Raw genomic sequence first — 16823 nt, forward strand, 5'->3', positions numbered from 1 at the left:
AAATAATATCACTCGCATTCTGTTTGTCCAAAGTGGAAAGAACAAAGTTATGGAATGACTTAGATTATGACATTACAAATGTTGCTACAAAATAAAATTACATCATAGATAATATACCGATATTAAATTGATTATATTACGAATTTCAACAAAAAATCATATGTAGCCTTATCTCAAAAATTCTATTGTATAAATGGCTTTTTAATCAAAAGGAATGGACATTTTTCAAGTTCGTACAAGTTAAAGTTACGAACGACAAAATCAAATGCTATTATGATATCTTAAAGCAGTGTAAAAGAACTCATCATTGTAGAGGAACTTGCCGTATCTTCTAGTTACCTCGTGCTAGTATGAAAAACAGTTAACAATGATCACAACTGCAATTTAAAACAAGAAAATATGCAATGTATATGCGAATTGTGTACATTTCTGATTGGTTAGTTATGAAAAAGTGAACTATTACTCAATCTAAATGATTTTTAACCTACAATCGATGTCTATCATGTCTGATATTGTGTTGGATTCACCACTGTAAATTTGAGAGTATCTTGTCATATAAGAGAAGTAATTGTTTTTTAAAAAAGTTGTTCTGATTCAAAATAAATTCTTCTTATTTGCCATTATCAAGGTGCTTGATTTTAAGATTGACAACATATTGTTTACATATGATCAATATATTTTTCAACAAACATTTGGCAATCCCATGGTTACCAACCGTGACTCTCTTGTTGACATATTCCCTTATTCATTCAAGATCTTCAGAGGATGAATGAAAAATAAGTTAGCAGTTTCTTTCTACCTTTTAACTTTTTATATGAAGTTCTCACTCTAAAATAATCTAAATGTGGTGGTTATTTTTAACGCATCTAGATATAAGGGTTCAACAGATACAGTTTAAGCTGCCTCATATCTTGACTTGCATAAAAAAAACTGATAATTAGGGTCAGATGAAAACAAATTAAACGAATACATATAAAGGAAAAAAAATGATTTCAGCTTTCAAATAATGAAATTTTCATTCGGAATGTAGCAAATTGGTTATATATCTTCAAGTTCGCTGTTCAAGGGCTTTTATTTCCTATCTTTTTTTCCTTGAGAAAGAGGTGCTGTTCACAAGATAGATATAAAACCATGCGCTAACAGTGATTAAGCTGAATTCTTATCAGCGTAAATTTAACGGATGAAGGATCTGTTGACCTTTCCGTTGCATATTAGTTTCTTCAAGTTTTAAGTGGGGTTTATATTGTTCTGTTTTTTTGCAATGTTTGGTTTTGGTGGTTTTAAATATAAAATTATGAATAAAAATGGGGAATGTGACAAAGAATCAACAACCCGACCGAAGAACAGACGAGAGCCGAAGGACACCAATTGGTCTTCAAAGCAGCGTGAAACTCCAGCACCCAGAGGTGTGCTTCAGCTGGTCCCTGAAAAAAAATCTATGAATGTATTTCGTTAAAGGTGCAATAGCTACGAGATATTTAAAAAATATAAAGTTTGATTTTTTTTTCTGTTCAATCAATAATGAAAGTGAAATAGAGAAATAAAAATTCGCTTTTTGCTACCAAAAATAAGGTTCAATTTTGTCAAGTTATGCTAACAAACATTGATAATTAGTAATTCACTTGCAAGTGAATGAGTCGACCTCTTTAAATTCGTATTCATGTGAACTTCGATTTAATCCCTAGCTAGAGATCGACAACGCATGCATTGTACGTGTACTGGTTATTTAAAGAAAAAGAATTTCAACAATGTAAGTGAAACTACGGTAAATCATTTGATTACTAATTCGATGCACATAAAATCATTATTATACGGTTAAAAACAATGAGAAACTTGGTTTAATATATTCACATCTTTGTTTATGTTTTCATCGCTTATATGGCCATCTGAGGTCAAATCGATAGTGAATCAGATGGCGTCTGGACTAAAATACACACGAAACGAACCTTTATACTATCTACTCAATGCTCTGTTAACTGTATATTTTAGACTTTTGATAGTTCGGATATATGTTTTACATTGTTATAAATCAAATATGAGAATTTGAGTCAAATCGGTGACCATTAATTTGACAGCTAGTGCCCCTTTAATGCATATCTCTGACTTCTTATCCAGTTTGGCTATAACTTTTGTAGCGGCAATAAGTGAAATAAGGCATTAAGCTTAAATCCTAGGCAATAAGCTTACGCCTAGACGGTAAGTCTATTGCCTATATGCTGTTGAGCATTATTCTTAACTCCTGAAAAATGTGTGCAGGCATTAAGCTTAATGCCAAAAATATAAATTCGAGTAAATTAAAGACATTTATTCATTTAAATGAAAATATTCTTATTACATAATAATATTATGAGAACTGGGGACTGTTTATTGAAACTGTCATAGGATCAGTCCTATCATTTTATAAAATATTTTTAGGACAGAATTAAGGATAAAGTAAAGAACGACTTACGACATGTCACAGCATGCACATCGAAGCTAACTGAGGATTATCTTAGCTAGGATGCCCAAACCGCAATCCTAAGTATAGTATTGGCGAAAGAAAAAGCAAATGAAAAATTTGAAATTTAGAATCAAATTTAACAATCAACTTAAATTTAAAACTGATTAATTATTAGAAAATAATCATTAGTTTTAAATTAAAGGTAATAAATAATTTTCAATATTATAATCTGAACTCTTTGAAATTCGAAGTGTCACTGTTTCATACTTAAAAGTTCAAAGTCACATCTCTTGCATCTTTCATATAAATACTGAGTACTTCACCTTTTTTATTCTATAAATGCAAATAACATACGTTTGAATATGAAAAATCGAATTTTACGGATGTAAAACTACAGGGCCAAGTTTCATTCTTTATATAAAAAAAAAGTGGTATGCTTATCAATGAGATAACTCCCCAAAAGAGTCCGGATATAGAATCACTAATGTAATATGTTATTTATATTAAAACGCAACAAATAATAATTTTGAAAATATGAAACTTCAAAGAAATATATGTTAAAATCATTTAGTTATCAGAAGTTGTGGTACTGTTAACAAAGAAAATGTACTTGTCGAATAAAAAAAAGGAAAATGATGTGATCAATAAATCAAGTCTTAATTTAGTTTACTTTTGACCAGTTCAAACCAGGCCGACTAGTGAAGTGTACAAATAAATATTACAATTATTCTATAGAATCTCCTCCCTTTTTTATGGGAGTTCGCTTCTCGGTTTCAAAATAATGAATTCTTTAAAACACTAGTTTATATTGAAAGGGGATTCATAAAGGTACCCAAAGAGCAAAAAATATATATAGATCACAGTGCTTGTTTCGAAATATTAGCCATTGAAATTTTGGCGGGTAAATATTCTCTCTTGACTTTTCATAGCTTTGTCAATGGCAAGTTTAAATTCTCAAAAACTATAAATGAAAATTTACAAAAAAAAATTTGGGGTAAAATAATAATCAGTCTTTAAACTGCTTAATTCCAAAATAAACTTACAAAGTTGAAGATCTGTCAAACGAATGTATATTGTTACATATGATATTACAAATATAATTAAACATTCAACGCCTTTGGAAGTGTTTTTTTTTCCATTTTCATATATTTGTTGAATTGAGGTTCCACTTAGAAGATGTACATATTACAAATGGTCTTTTAAAGGAGTTTCATTTATTCTGTTTAGCATGATTATAAAATTTTCAAAAAAATGTGGTGCTTGTACCTTTGAAGGGGTGAATTCAGTAATACATCTCCCATTAACTTTAATGCTAATCTATGTTTTGAATTAAGAAGTTAGAATCTTTCATATATCATTCATGAAAATACAAATGTAGCCTATCTTTTGCAACAATAACAATGCCGTGTGCCATTTTTGGGCGTTCACATGGCCTTGTTTACTGACCCTTATTATTTTTTGTATTAAAAAAATAGTACAATCTGAATTTTGTTTTGTTTACTCTTGTATTGATCCATCCTTCCAAAAACATTTATAACAAACATTATTTACAAGTCAGAAGAGAACAGGACTTCAGTTTGATACAGAAAGCGCTCTCCCAAATGGGCGGTCACTGATTGCGTATAATTATTTTTTTCTGAATTACACATGAAGTGATGTTTCAATTCACATGCTCTGATATTTTAATAAGTCCGGAATGTTTTAAAGGTTATTACACAAACACTTAATGAAATCTATCACAGATAAAACATTTGCTGTGAAAGTTGGTTACAGATGCATAATCACGCCATATTTTTACGATGATGCTATATAAAAACATCATAAAGAACGACTCAATTTACATACACTTATCAAACATTAGAGTAAACATAACTGTCAATATTAACGTGGGCAAAGTTAGGTAAAGTCACTCTATTGGAATATATTTAGGCATTGTGCAAGGTTGTGCTTTCCCAGGTTGCTTGTGAATTCTATACGTTATATCCGTTTAAAGGGTTGAAGTTTATGTGATTTTTTCTTAAACAAGGTCATCGGTATAAAATTAAAGCAAGATATATGAATATTGTAATATCGGTTATAAGTTTATTTCATGCTACAGAGTACCCTGCATAAAATGACATCTGAATATTCCAACATTTTGCTTTAAACATTTGTTAAACGACACATATTCTTGGTCCCAAAACATGCATATTCTTGCATAAAAAGCCCAAAGTATTTCAACTTCCTGCTTTAACTAACACATATATTATATTTATAGTCGCAAAACATGCATATTCTTGCAATAAAAACATGTGTATTCCGACACCCTACTCAATCCGACTTGTTTTTCTTGTCCCCATATGTGATGGATTATACACGTTATACTGCATTTGGTTAATGTATAGTTATATAGTGTTGTTAGAATTAAGTCTGTCAATACTCATTTTGTTGAATTGCACCATGAAGTAATGTTCTTTCTGACAACTTAAGCCTTAAAAATATATTTACATGTACTTCTAAAACCTTGTTTTTTATTACTTGAATCTGCGGTATGAATAACATGTTGTTAAAAGCGACAACTACTATGGTGTTCATGTTATGTTTGCTCTGAATGTGTACCGGTCTGATAATGCATGTCTTTTTGTGAATCTTGAAAGCAAAAAATCTTGGAGTTGACATTGTTTTTTCTGAAATAATTTGTTTTCGTTTATTGTTAAATGAGCAGGACGTTGAGGTCCTTTTATAACTTGTTCAATACTTTGTTTGAAATACCAGATTTTACTGAATGTGAAATATCAATAATGCTATTTTTTGTCATTTCCAATAGTTTAATGTAATAACAACAACTAGGTCAATAACATAGAGATAACACAACAAGGTCAATAGCATAGTCGTAGCACAATTAGGCCAATAACATAATGATAACACAATTAAATTAAAGGCGTAGGTATAACAACATTAAATCAATAACACAGAGTTAACAGAAATTAATTAAAAACATAAGGATACCACAGCTAGATCAATAACAAAGAGATAACACAATTAAACCAACAGCTTAGAGATAACAAAAGTAAATTAATAACATAGTGATAACATAGTTTAGTCAACAACATAGACATAATTTAAATAAGTATAAGTAATATTAGAGAAATATCATAATTCTGTCAATAACATAGAGATAACAAAAAATATATCAAAAACGTCATAATGGTGAAGTTTTTGTTCATCAAACTAATTCGGGTAATCCCTATCAGTATCAATTGTATTAAAATGCTTATACGAGGCAATCACACAAATAATACAGGCTCTGTTTTTCCAAATTTCAATTCCAAATCATTTACTTGTAAACTAATCCATGGATGGATTTCAAAGTCAGGCAATATTTTGTCAGAATATACTATTCGATTTCGTATTTGTGGTGTTACTGAGGATACACAAACTGTGCTACTTATCACCGATGACGTGCTTATTGCAATACTACTGGTTGATCGTGCTGAGTGCCTAGATTGAGTGTTAGCTATCTGTATGGACACGACTTGGTCACTTCTGGCGGACGACACCTCTTGGGATTTTTGTTGATCTGGTATCTTAATTGTATCCTGGAAAAGATAAAGGCTATATAAAAGAATGTATTTATATTTAACGCGAATGTGTGATCGCGGTATGCCCTACAATGCAGATAGTCATTTTGGAATGCAATTCTAGATAAATAAGCCATTTTTCTTTACCAACAAATATTAGTTACGAAAGAGTATAACATATGACAACCACTAAAACAAACCCGAGTCTTGCACACACACACTCTTTCTAATTAGTTAAAATATAAAACTACGTTAGTTTGAACTTAAAGGTTGCTACTCGCAAAATCAATGTTGTCATAATTTAGGAAGGGAAAACAGAAAACTGTTTACGGCAATAAGAACACTTCCATGAGTAAAGACATTATTAAATGAACAATCGTATGCAACACATTGTCAGTGAACTTTGAAAAATTACGAGAAATGATATTGTCTATGTAACAGAATTTGACCGTATACAAAGTTTATTAACAGATACTTCACAGATCCAACACTTTGAAATTGCTATAATATAACATCGCCAAAGGGTTCAAAGTACCTTGATGACGATTTTAAATGATATTAGATTCATATATTTATATATTGTATCGACTCAAATATATAACAGAAGACGTTGTATTGATATTTTGGTTACTTGGTATTCCTGTCTTAATGGTTGCTAACGTATTACCAAATACGTTTTGCCTAATACACATGCGTCAATAAAAAAAATGACAGTTTCATGAATTCCTTAATCAGTGTCAAGACATCGAAAGGGGAAGATCTTTTTTAATTTTGATTTAGCAACGTTGATTAAGGTGTTACCAATACTAGAAACTTACATTCAATATCTTTATAAACGGAATAAACACATAAAACACACTTAGAATCGACATGAAAACAAAAGTTAAATGTTCACATAAATACGATGAAATGACAATCGAAACTTTGGCACAGTTCGTGTTGCACTGTCTTTCTCTTTTTTTCAATTGGTTCTAGGTTTTCTGCAATGGCGTCTCAAAATAAAATACTTAATAAAGTCTTAGACTATAATAGCCAAACACGTACTATCAACTATAATGTTATATACGCAAAAGACCATTTAACAGTTAGAAGTATACAAGGACATAAGTGGACAAAATGTTTAAAAGTTAAAACGAGAACATAAACAAAATCTTTATTAGTATATCAGTTGTTTACGATTTTACGGAAGAAAAACGTAGTGCACATTTAACACAAAGGAGGTCTTTTTAACAGAAGAAAAATATTAAAGTTTAAATAAACTTTACATACAGTTTATTCATATACTATTACGTATAGTAAGGTCTTTCTTTATTTAATAGTTTTGGCAAACAATGATGATCATCGAACTGTATCGAGATATAAGTTTCTTTAAAGGACGTTTATATACTTATGTATAGGTATTTGTATGTTAGGTATTTCTAAATAATCACACCGAAGGAACATGATGTTGGTTTTTAAAAGGGTGCGCATAACGATCAGGTATGAACGCTTTATTTTTTTTATTAAGGTTGTAGTTATGTATTCTTTATATTTAATACTATGAATTTTTGTGTTTGTTTCTTTTAAAAATCAGACATCTTATTGAAAATAAGTCCATCTTAGAACAAAACTTTCTTCCAATACTACATAAATTTCAATATTTATATCTCATGAAATGAGAACAAACAATAAGGGTTTTTTTTTTATAACAAAGAAACAAAAAACAAAACATCCCAAGAAATCCGGTTTCCAAGATATATTATGGAAAGGACTAGTATAAAAAAAACCGACAGAATCAAACTTTCGACTTTTGATTATGTAAACCAGTTTTTAGGAGGAAAATGTAAATGTAAAGCAGGTTCGATCATATAATTTGAAATATTAAGTATCTGATATAATATTTCTATTGTAGCTTTTTAAACGAAATATTTTAAAGCATTGGATTAATCCGGACAGTTTAAAAATTTGACGTAGAAGTAATTCCTTAATTAAATGACCATATAATTATAAATAGTCATTTCAATACCACCTGACTTGTATTGATTTTTTTTAAACCGGAAATACATTTTCAGCCATGATTTCTCAATATTATTTATTTTTGTAAAGCCATATTTAAATCTCAAAAATAAGTATAGTATGGTATAAAAAGATATGTTATTAAATTAAATTCATTAAAAAATATTTTCACGTGTTATATTTATATTTCGTATTGGTAAACTTAACAAAACGAAACTCTAGAAAATGTGTAGCAAAATACTCATGTGGTTTTTTCATGAGAAAGTATGCATATGACTGGTCGTGTTTGTGTGTGTGTTTCCATGTGCTAAAAAACGAATTGTTTGAATGAATAAAAGAAACACACTCGATTGTCAAGTACAAATCAAACAAAATCATAGACTTAATGTTCAAAACATGAAAATAATAACGAATGGTGTCCAACGATTTTACGTTTGTGATTTGATTGAAATTTCACCTAATTATCAAAACAATAAGAATATTTTGTACATATATATGTATGATATAGTTACAAAAACAATGTATGGTTGATACAATATTTGATAACTTATCTATTTACTTAAAAATTACTTACCATTAGCTCTAAATATATTTCAAACTTGCCTAAGGATTAATGTGATCGAAGTTGTAATACGAAGTGACGAGGCAAAGTAGTCCTGAGAATAGTGATGTCTGGAGGGCTAACACATGCTGATTATGCAGAGACAATGCATTTCCCCTGATTATGCACATATAAAAATTCAAATATATATAGAAAAAGTATCTATTTAAACTAACTGCCACTATCCATTTTCCATATCGTATTACTACGCTCTTAATGAAATAAATTCCAAAATTAGAAAACTGTAATCACTTGAAAGTTAGATGATTAAAAATGCAATGAACTGTTGTATGCTTTTTGACATAAGGCGCCTTAGCCCTAAAAACGAAGTTGCTTTGATATGATTTTTAAACTTTATTTTGGAGAATTTTAGTTAAGTATATGCAACATCATGTATGTAAAAAAACATTTATATCAGCTGATGATACCATAGGGGAGTTCGGCAGAAGTTAAATCGACCCAATGCAAAAAATGAAGAGTACACTTTATTTAAGTAAACTACAATTCATCATTAATAGTTTAATCAATGCTAAACTTTTATCATGTCCGATTTGCACAATTATAAATATCTTTCACGGTTGGCTTACTTAATGATTTCTTTATTTATCAGCATCAGGAATGTTCAGAACAAGGGTTTAGAAAAGTAAGGAAAAATACCCCAAACATAACGAAAAAACAATATACATGCACATAGGAGTAACTTGACATTTATGTATTTTCATTTCTTTTTTACAATATTAAAAGTTTTTAATGTTTAAAGAAAAACTATTTATCAAGTCAGCTGTGCAAGTAACTTGCTATCTACATGTATTTATGAAAAGACAGCGTAATGCAGTATCTAACTAATGTTGCCTTAAAATAGTAATTGATGTATATTGTTATAGGTTTACTGTATCCATATTTTTAATAAATAAAAAAGACTCCAATAGGGGATCAGTCATAACTTGAAGAAGTATGTTAAAAGTATAATTTACGGAAACTACAACATACATATGTAACAAACAGTCACCGGTTGGACTCAACATATGAGTATGAGGTTCAAGTCCTCTTGGCTGTGCCTTAAATGTATGTTGTGTTTTATTATTGAATTGTAAAATGAGATTTTGAAATGCTGCCATGAATGAATAAATTAATAAATGAATAAATCTATTCTCATAACTTGGTATATAACTAGGTACACACTACTTTTGACATGTACATTTTGTTTTATTTTGAGAGCCATTCTTAGTAAAAGAAAACGTCAGTGTTTACGCTTATGTTACAGATGATTTTTATCATTCTCTGTACACAAACTACTTAACTAATATACTTAACAACTGAAACTTTTGAAGTTGGTTATGGGTTTCGTTATTATGGAAATGTAGTCTATTTTCATTTCCCCACAATGAAATTATACAATTAACTCTTAAAACCACAGCATGATTTCCAAAACTGCTGACAGATAATAATACAGACATTTATCACATCTGAACGATGCTTCCGTTTCCTTTCTAAAAAATATATCACACATCTTGCTGACAATTTTGTACAGATGTGTATTTTTCATTTGCAAAAGGGGGATTCTGATAGCTGAATTTTAAACCAAATTATGCGATTATTGAATGAAATATTGACAAAACTTATACTTATACATATATACAAATGTGGAAAATACTGACATGAAAGAATGAATGAATGATTCTATTCTCATAACTTAGTACATACATATAGCCTCAGAGAAATCAACAGTTCATAAATAATACTTTTTTTTGCAATAACCATAACGACCCCCATTGAAAAAGGAAAAATAATCATAGAATGTATGTTTTGATTTAAGAAAAAATAAATGTGGAAAGTAATTCGAAATCTGTAAGCTATGTTTCTCTGAGTTATCTCCCCATACGGTTCTTTTTTGTTATTGAAAGCATTAAAGGGCATCAGGAAGTACAAGGTTAATGCAAAACATATAGTTCAGACTTTATCATGTTTATGCAGACACTGCTTTATCAATTTTAATGATTGTAAAAATCAGATATTAAATTTATTTTTTCTATGGACTGCAGTTTCTCTCCAAAGTTTGTAGAATCTCCTGTCAGATACAATGCAGACCAAATATTTGATATTTTGATTTCAAAATATGCATGTCGCAAGTTATGTAAATTCCGCATTGGTTGATTTCTCATCAAGATATTGACCCCTCTAGAACTCTGGACTAGAGTCCCAACATGTACCAAATAGAATTAGCCTTTTTGAAGCATGTTGATGACTAAAGACAAAGGTTGTTCTTATTTGTTTCAATCCACCAGGAATATTTTTCCCAGTCGATACACGTTTGTGTAAAACAAAAGAACTTGACCTATCCTCCTCTTTTTTCAGTTTTGATTAGTTTATTTAATATTTATATTTTCATTATCAACATTCATCTTGAATATTTTTTTTACCCGCATCCTAAATTACAAAGACAATACAAACAAGCCTTTGAAAAAAACCCATCACTTTCAATGTCTTTCTTTCAAAACAGATAATGATCCGGTCCACTTATTTGAAATCTGAAAGGACTTTTTTATATCTTTAAAACAATCACTTTTTCTGTAAAATTGTAAGACAAATAAATTTACGGTGAACTCATTCTCTTCGTACTTCATTTCTGTAATTAATCAGTATTGTATACTTTCCCCTGTTGTTCTTCATACTTTCACTTCCCATTAATTTGTATTCTTCATATGTTGTGATTTATAAAGAAACTAAGGTTTCAACTCCCTCAGGCAAAATTGACTGTAGATGAATTTTGCTATAAATATTAGGTATTTTTATCAAACAACTCTTCAACTGTTTCTATACTCATATATCCTTGGATTCTAATGCTTGGCTACGGGCGTTCCTGATGAAGGTAAACCCAGAAAAGTGCCTCGGATGCATTGGAATTATTCAACAAAAAAGTCATATTGTTTTCAATTTTTTACATCACTGGGTTGATTGCTGGTTGACTATCAGTTCTCGAGGGTATCTTCAGCTCAGTATTCAGTACTTCTGTACTCACATGATTAAACACACTATTTAAAAAAAATGTCCGTTTATAAATTTTGAAATTATTTAGAAATTACGGTTTCAGCTCCCTCCGGCAAAGTTGACTTGAGATAATTTTGGCTATCAGTTTGAGTTTTTTTGTCATATAACTCTTCAACGGTTTCTGTACTTCTACATCCTCGGATTTCAAATGTTTGGCTTTGAAGGTAAATCGAGAAAAGCGCGTCGGACGCATTTAGATTATTAAACGTGTTGTTTTCATTTTTTTGTGTGTCTATTTTCCTCTATTCAGCATCTAGATATAGTATTATTCTTTATTTGGTTAACCCCACACAGCCCTTTTTTTATGTCGATCATTGTTACTCTTTTCAGATGCCTGGATTTGATGTAGCAATGCAGTGTATTATCGATTGATTTTACATTTATTTGATATTTGTTTTGGGCCTATTATGATTAGAAGTGCATTAAATATACACCTTTTTATCCATTGAATTCATGTGCATTCAATATGCACCTTCCCTATCCATAGATTTGATGTGCATTCAATATACACCTTCCCTATCCATAGATTTAATGTGCATTCAACATACACTTTCCCTATCTATAGATTTGATGTGCATTTCATATATGTCTCCCTCCTGACCGACCAACCCTGAGTAAAACTGTTGTGTTTATAAACATGTAAAATATGGAGTATCTTTTAACAATGTTTTGAAGCTGCAAATAACGAGTTTGCATATATAAAGATCATATTGAAAAAGAAAAAATTCTAGAAAAAATTGGAGTTATAGCAAGTACATAAATATTATAGCATATGGTTTCAGTAACCTGTCACTTTAAACAAATGTATAATTTGTATGTCATATAAATAAATCTAGAACAGCAATAAAAGTATAAATTAACACAGGACTTGTTTCAATGTGTTACTATAGTTTTATTAAGTGAGGCTATCAGTTTTTTTCCAGAATGTTGTACTCTAAGTCGGAAGAAAAACAAGAATAGATGTCAAAGATCAAGTACCTAAAGAAGGGATTTAGGTAAAAATGAAGAGTTATTTAAAAGTAATAAGTTTATCCTCACAAACGGTTCAGCATGTGTTTAGAATATATATGTTTTACAAAGGCAACCGTTGTTTACCGATGTTCGAAATTCCCAAATCGATTGATAAAAAACCAAATCCGGGTTACAAACTAAACTGAGGAAATCACATCAAATATAAAAGGAGAACTACAACACAACAGAAACACATCAATAAAATGTAACACACACAGATACAAACTATAATATAAAAATGGCCATTTATCTGCCTTAGTACAGGACATTGTAAGAAAACAAATGGTGGGTTCAACCTGGTTTTTGGGGTTAGCCAAACCTCGCGCTTTTGTGACAATTTTAAATATAACATTAACATGACAACATAATACAACAGGACTACACAGCTACTTTTACATATGTACTATTTCTGTACTTAAAATCTGTAGTACTGGAAATTAATTATATATATTTATTTCTATTTCTATACTTTAGAATTATTGTAATATTTAGGTACTTTATTTTCCAGGACTTGATTTGTACCTAAAATAATGGTACAAAAAAAATACCAACAATGATCACAGTATTCTATATTTGAACATCATAACTTTATGAGATTTAAAAAAAAGACAAAGTTTCAAAATGCTGAAAATGTAACCATGCAACCAAAAATCTGTAGTACTTAAATTTGCAGTACAATTCAAGTACTGTAAAATACAGGTATCTTAATATTACAATTATTCTTAAAAAACAAAATAGTACTGAACACCAAAAGTAAATTTCCAGTACTACAGATTTTTGGTACAGATAAAGTACCTATGGAAAAGTAGCTGTGTACAGTTCAAATAAAGAACATTCAGGTCAACAAACTACACAAACAAACATTACAATAGGACAATTAAAGCTAACAGGCTTATAATTTAATACACCATACATGTATAACGCCACAGTCCATGAGTCAAGAAGATAAGAATTATATTATATTGGAGAGTGCTGTAGATGGTACAACGGTACATTTTGTACCTCATTTATTTCGCAAATGGTTTTTTTAACTTAACAGTCTTGTTTCTATGCCAAAAAAATGGATGAATCAAAGAACAAATATTGTGACTTTGAAAAACTTATAATAAATTGTATACAACTTTGATTGAAAGAAACCATGGAAATTGATGATATAACACTTAATTGCATGCCTTTAAAATTGCTGATTCTCATTTTTATTCTCCATTGCAATAAGCTGAATCCATTTTATGCAAATGATTATCATTTTGATAAATAATGCTTTCTTTCCAATATAGAAAATATTTTGTTAAAACGATATTGCCTTACATATTGTTGATGTGTTTAGTAAGACACAGTGATTCAAGATAAAAGGAAAATGTTATTTAGAATTGTACTTTATTAATATAATGTATAATATATTATATAGGATCAAGTTCAGCTTATTATACTTATGAACTCGTGAATAACCAATTGATCTTATAGGTTAAACCAACAAAAGAAAAGGGAATTCGCCAACAAATCCAAAAAAGATCGAAACAACAAAAGTTGTAAGTTTACAGATCACTATACTCACGTTGATATTTTTTATTCTTCCTAAATAATTAAGCAAATAATTTAAACCTGTATTTCCTAACAACAATTCATCATAGAAATTCTCTGTTATACCATGACAAGAAAATATTAAAGACACTGACACATGAAGTACCGATTGTATGAACATTTTTTTGGTAAGGAGCACCCCTTGAAAGAGAGTTCGTATAGTGTAATTTATTTAATAAAATATATGTAAACGCTATTCGAGAACAAAGATAAAAATGGACATAAATATAAATAATAGACAAAAATAGTCAAAAACAAATAGGATAGCTAATAATGAGAGGCACAGCTACAAGGAAGGAAGATATATGAACGTGCAAAAAGTATTATATATAAAGGAAAGAGAAAAAAAGGACCCCCTACTCACACTGTCGTCCTCATATGTATGACCAGAAGGTGTGTAACTGCTGAGTCGACTATCTGTTCAATATTGTTAAAAAAGATCTGAAGCAGAACTTCTATTTTCGGTCGTATCCTTTTCTAAAATTTACTACGATACTCCACATATAATTGAAATATGGGTTTATCCTTAAACAACAACACCAATATACAGTATGCAAATATGAATTTAATAATTTTTTTATCAACGTCTTTATTGCATATTTAAAATATTTTGTATATATTCTGCATCATATGAGTACATATCTACTTTCTTTTTATAATTAAAAATCTAACGCGTGTTTAAATGCCATGTTCATAATGTCAAGATTGGCTTAAATTGAATAAAAATTTAAGAGTTGTCTTCCTTGTATCATATTGGACAGTATTTACATTAAACGACATGGAAAGTAACATTTTTCAAACATTTTAAAAATATTTGGCATTGTAAGGAAGACTAGATTAAGGTCCATGCTGTATTTTATTTACGAGAATTTTGGAAGGTCGTATGGTGACCGTCGTGTATGTTATGTTCCTGTAATTTCTTTTTTTGGGGTAATGAGGAATGCGGAATCATTTGAGCTATCCTTAAGGCATTGTTTGCTGCTTTTTTGTTTAATTTTTTCTTTATCTATTCTGATACAAATTTCACAATTACCACAAATACACCGGCGCTTCAAAACAATATTGTCACGATATGTAAATTTCGGCTGAGTACAGCCCTTGGATGGTGTAAACTTCCCAAAAAAACGTGTATGGTGTAATGGTGTAAGGTGTATGGTGCAATGTTGTAAGGTGTATGGTGCTATGGTGTATGGTGTAAGGGGAATGGTGTAATGGTGTATGAGGAATGGTGTGATCGTGTAACGTGCAATCGGGAATGGTGTGAATGAATGGTGTACGACATTTCATTGGTTAAAATCGAAGTTCTTTTTATTTTATTTTTTCGGATTGTAAACATAAACAATAAAAATAATCGATCGTAATTATTATTTTTCCAGAATAGCAAATTACTTTACCCGGTAGACTATATATATTATAAATAAGAATACGAAAAAAAAATGTGTATATTAAAGTAATTATTTTATTTTCTCATATTCTTATTTATAGTGAACACGGGCTATAAGATTGTTTGCAGCTATCATAAATTTAGTGAAATGATTTTGTTTTAACTAGAAGCCGTATAAAGAGGTTATCCACGCATAGGAACATTATCTTTATATCATGGGTTATAAACATAATTTTTAACGTTGCTTCGTTCCCCATTTTTGACAGGCTCTTCGTACATATTCCTTCGTAATTCACGTGTGTTTGCCTTGGATTTACGATTCTGTTTTCCAGAAAATGTTCAAAAGATAATTGCACACTGTACAGTTTTACATGTATTGCACATAAGGTGTTGTATAATTATGATCAATCTCGTCAATTGTACTAGATTTGTGTTTATGGATTATAAATGGTATCGTGAACGTTCGAAAAAATACTTTAATATGCGAACAACAAAAACAAATATTTTATTTGCCAATCACGGCGCCCAGAATGAGCAGAATAATTATAATACAATTTTCAAACATAATGTAAAGTAAATTCAAAATAGGTTAAACAAAGTACATAATATGATTGATTTGATTTAGTTGATTGATATAATATTAAAGAAAATGAAGTAGGCAATTTGTAAATAATAAACATATATATGTAATACAATATGACCAAAAGTCTGTTATTTTGGTCCCTTTATTGGACAGCACACCTCGTAGTATATACTAATAATTTATCAAATGTAAAAGAAATAACTTATGTAAATGCATATTTGATCATACATAATTTTATATAGAGAAATCTAATTTAAAATTGTATTTCTGTTTATATTTAAAACCTCTAATAACTGACAAATTATTATCAAAATGTTTTTATCTTCATTTCCCATTAGCCAAATAAAAAGAGATTTGTTATCAAGTTTTGAAATATTTTTGTTTTTACTATATATTTTGCTTAGAAAGGGATTTCAAACATTATCCAGAGTTTTACATGTTAAAAGAAAATGCATCTCATCTTCTATTTCCTCATTACAGAGTTTGCATATTCTATTTTCTAGTTTAATATTAAAATAACGACCTTTTTCTATTTCAAGTTTGTGAGCTCCAATTCTAAATCTTGTTAAAGAACAGGAGTGAAATATTTGCCACTTGAAATTTAGCTACCAACAAAATCA

General features: G+C 29.6%; 1 long non-coding RNA gene across 1 annotated transcript; it reads left to right on the forward strand.

Moving 5' to 3' along the window:
* The first annotated feature begins 7425 nt into the window (after positions 1 to 7425).
* On the forward strand, positions 7426 to 14175 carry LOC134719560 (uncharacterized). Its single transcript, XR_010107616.1, has 3 exons — positions 7426 to 7479; positions 12568 to 12639; positions 14120 to 14175. It is a non-coding gene; the product is annotated as an uncharacterized LOC134719560 (long non-coding RNA).
* Positions 14176 to 16823: the final 2648 nt, after the last annotated feature.

This window comes from Mytilus trossulus, chromosome 5 (genome assembly GCF_036588685.1).
Source record: "Mytilus trossulus isolate FHL-02 chromosome 5, PNRI_Mtr1.1.1.hap1, whole genome shotgun sequence".
In the NCBI taxonomy this organism is placed as follows: domain Eukaryota; kingdom Metazoa; phylum Mollusca; class Bivalvia; order Mytilida; family Mytilidae; genus Mytilus; species Mytilus trossulus.